The following is a 3,821-nucleotide window of genomic DNA, read 5'->3' as shown; positions in this document are numbered from 1 at the left end:
TAGGATGATCACCACTTGTAGCCATGAGATGAACTTTCAAATTTTTTCTTTTTCCCTTGTTTTTCTAGTCAATAATTTCGGCCATCAAGAGCTGAGTAAGGGGCTGATATTTTGCACTAATATCAATGATGTTTTATGGTAGGAAAGTGGTGGCCAAGTGGTGTGTTCAATCGGTAGTGAACGATACCCGTCGGCTCAAGCCGATTTTTCTTAAATTGCGTATACTAGGGTTTTAACTTATAATTAACTAACTTATTATTATCACTTCTCATCACACACTCAATATCATCTAAAACTCACTCTTAATCACTAAATTTAATCCACACTCTGTACTGAATAGTCACACTACGAAAAGGCGTAAAAACCCTAATTTGCAATAACTTGAAAACGAAAGGAAAAACCCTTAATTCTATGTTCATTTGAACTTTTTGTGGGGTAAATGAGTAGTAAGGTTCGTCTAAAGCATTAAAGTTCAAATAAAAGGGGATTTTAAGAAACATATAGGGGATTTTATAACTCCATCGATTAAAATTAGGATTTCGATTAAAATATGAGAGATTTAAGAAAACCTGTTAGTCACAAGTAAAACTAGGGTTTTGAGTACAAGTAGGGTTTCTAGTCTTTAAAACAAAACAATGTCTTAAAATAAAAATAAAATAAAGAAACCGTAATATCCTCTTTGAGACTAAACAAAACATTCTCCTAAAAGTCGGGGTATCACAAGACCAAGTTTTGCCATTTTACTGGGTTAAAAGAGTCTGTAGTGCGAGGAACAGATCAGAGCATAGATGTAAAATTTTTGTTTGATAGATTCACAATGAAAGATGGATTTGATAAGCATTCGAAGGATTTTCTTTTGCATCTAAGGCAACATGGGACCATAAGAGGCCACTGGTCTATGGACTTGTGATGACAGGGATTTATTTGTTTCCTAGGAAAGATAAGAAAATTGGTTTCAAAATTACTAAACTTCTGTTTGACCTGTTTTTTGGGATTAAGGATCGACAAACCTCTACAGTACCGACTGTGTTGGCTGACATTTTTGTTACGTGTACCAATTGCCAAAAGGGGTCAAAGTTCTTTTATGGATCAAATCGGATTTTACATATATGGGCCATGGAACATTTTTGGAGATAGTTACCTGCTTCTGATGGTCCACCGTTGATTGGGTACAATTGGATAGTTACCCATCATAAGAGAGTTGACAAAAGTAATTTGCCAAAAAATGCATCAGAATGGTTGGACTTTCTGAGGGTATTGCTAGATCAAAAGATTAGATGGGTACTAGATTGAACCGACTGTTTCACCCCGTTCTGCGCACCAAGTCATTAGATTTTATACCACTATTGGGAAACTCAAGGCATCGTGGCATACACTTGAAAAGGTTTCTCAGACAGTTAGGATGCATTCAAGAAGTACCACTTACACCTGATTTGACCGATTTCACCATCGGTCTTAACAAAGGAATCTGTCCAGACAAAATTTTGATGAAAATACCAATTGTCGAATCCTGGGAAACATTGTCTGATGATGAGAATATCGCTTATGTTTCACAACTTAAGCAGATGGATTTAGTCATCCCTCAATACGAGGAGTGGCTCAGAGAATCTAATGCTAAGCGACCACCGATGGAACAGTCCGAGGAAGTCAAGAAATTAATGGCCATCATTGAAGAAAAGGACAGAGAAAATGCACAATTAAGGCAATCTGTGGAAGTGAACAAGGGTCTGGCAGAGAAGAATAAGAGACTGTGTGAAGAAATGCAAGAAAAACACCAGGAGTTGAAAAGAAAGTGTGGCAAGTTGTATGATCAAGCTGAACACATGCAGAATCCCTATTTCAGAGAGTCAAAAGACGCTGTGATAGATAGATTGAAAAAGTTTAATGATCTTGTACGAAATCAACTTCAAGAAATGATGTAGATGATGTATGAGATTTTGAAGTTCATCAATGAAATGATCCTTATCATTTGCAAAGTTATTTCTGAAACATGGGTTTGGTGAACAGACCTCACTTCGAAGGTGTTGCATCATACTAGGCCAACCCTTGGCAGAAAAGGGCTCCCCATAAGACATGTATCTGAATTATCTAAATATTTCCTAACCCTTTTCTTTTTCTCTTTTTTTTTCTTTCGAAATAAAAGTTCAGCAGGTCTAGTTGAGAATAAATTTCTGAACCAGTTTCTCCTTTACTCTCTCAGGTATTTTTAAAAATAGCTTCACGAAGAAGCCCCATCATCACCAGGTCCCGAAGTAGAGCCTTGAGACAACTTGTAAACATGAGTTCAGTGCCCGAAACTTCGGAGAGATCAGCCCTAGTTGTGTAATCGGATTTGACTGCTTTGGGAGCTCAGTTAAGTGAGGTACTTGGCAAGTTTAATGAATTGAGTGCTGAAATGGCTGCACAAAGGTGCATAATTGATTAGTTGTGATACGAACATCGCCAACCTTGTGACGAAACCCGTAAAAGATTAGCTTCAGGATCGACAAGAGGACACCAAGTTTGGAGCGGATGACCTCAACCCGTTAATCACATGGTTAACGAACCTTGGTATAATGGTAGAAGACGCCACAACCTAGTGCGATTCTAGATTGATAAGTCACGAACACCTAGAGGAATTCTAAGGTATTCAAGAAGCCTTGGAGAAACCAAGAAAACTCTCAAAATCTGATTTATTGATTGAATGCCTAAAACCATTGGAAGTGTGAGCTATTTATAGCCTTACATAGAGATGAAAAACTAAATAATGTGAAACTAGTCTAGAATTGTGGGCTTGACTAAGACTAAGAATTGTAGGCTTGACTATTTCCATAAGACTAAGGATTGTGGGCTTGACCGAACCTTATGAGGTCATCCCTTAGGTAAATAACCTTATGAGGTCATCCCTTAGGTAAATAAAGCAAGACTATGGACCATTAAGCCCTTATTACAATGACTTTAACTAAAACAGCAAATGTGACTAGAGAAGTGTCATGCATGGTTCTCTTTGACATGCACTACATGGATGGCCTTCATTTCTTCATGCTCAAGTCCCTCAATGACCTTGGGGACAATTTCTTGGCCTTGTATCTCACGAACAAGCCCTTGGAGTTCCTCTCTCATCTTTTTAGCTTGTGCTCGAGTCACGGGTCCTAGGGGAACTCAAATAGTTCGCAATGGTGTCTCTTGGTTAGTATCATTCCCCTCCTCTTCAAAAGAATTTGTCCTCAAATCAGCTTCATCGTCTGCAAGAAAAGGAGATAGATCAGAGACATTGAATGTAGCGCTCACATTGTACTCACCGAGTAGGTCCAGTTTGTAAGCATTGTCATTGATGCGCTTGATGATTTGAAATGGCCCATCTCCTCGGGGAAATAATTTATTTTGACTTTGGATTGGGAACTTTTCCTTGCGTAGATGTAACCACACCCAGTCACCAGGTTCAAACACAACGCGTTGGCGTCCCTTGTTAACCCGTTGAGCAACTTGGTCCATCCTTCGCTCAATGTTTAGGCGTACCTGCTCGTGTAATTTCTTGACAAAATCTGCTCGTTTAGCACCATCCATGTTAATGTGCTCAGAAGAAGGTAAAGGTGATAAATATAGTGGTGTTAAAGGGTTAAAACCATAGACTATTTCAAATGGTGAAAAATAAGTAGAACTATGCACCGTTCGATTGTATGCAAACTCAACGTGGGCTAAACACTCTTCCCAGGTTCTAATGTTTTTTCTAATGATGGCACGCAAGAGTGTAGATAGTGTACGATTGACAACCTCAGTTTGGCCATCAGTTTGTGGGTGACTAGTAGTAGAAAATAGCAATTTGGTACCCAATTTTCCCC

Source organism: Coffea eugenioides, chromosome 8 (assembly GCF_003713205.1).
Source record: "Coffea eugenioides isolate CCC68of chromosome 8, Ceug_1.0, whole genome shotgun sequence".
Lineage (NCBI taxonomy): Eukaryota > Viridiplantae > Streptophyta > Magnoliopsida > Gentianales > Rubiaceae > Coffea > Coffea eugenioides.
Note: the sequence above shows the minus strand (reverse complement) of the source record.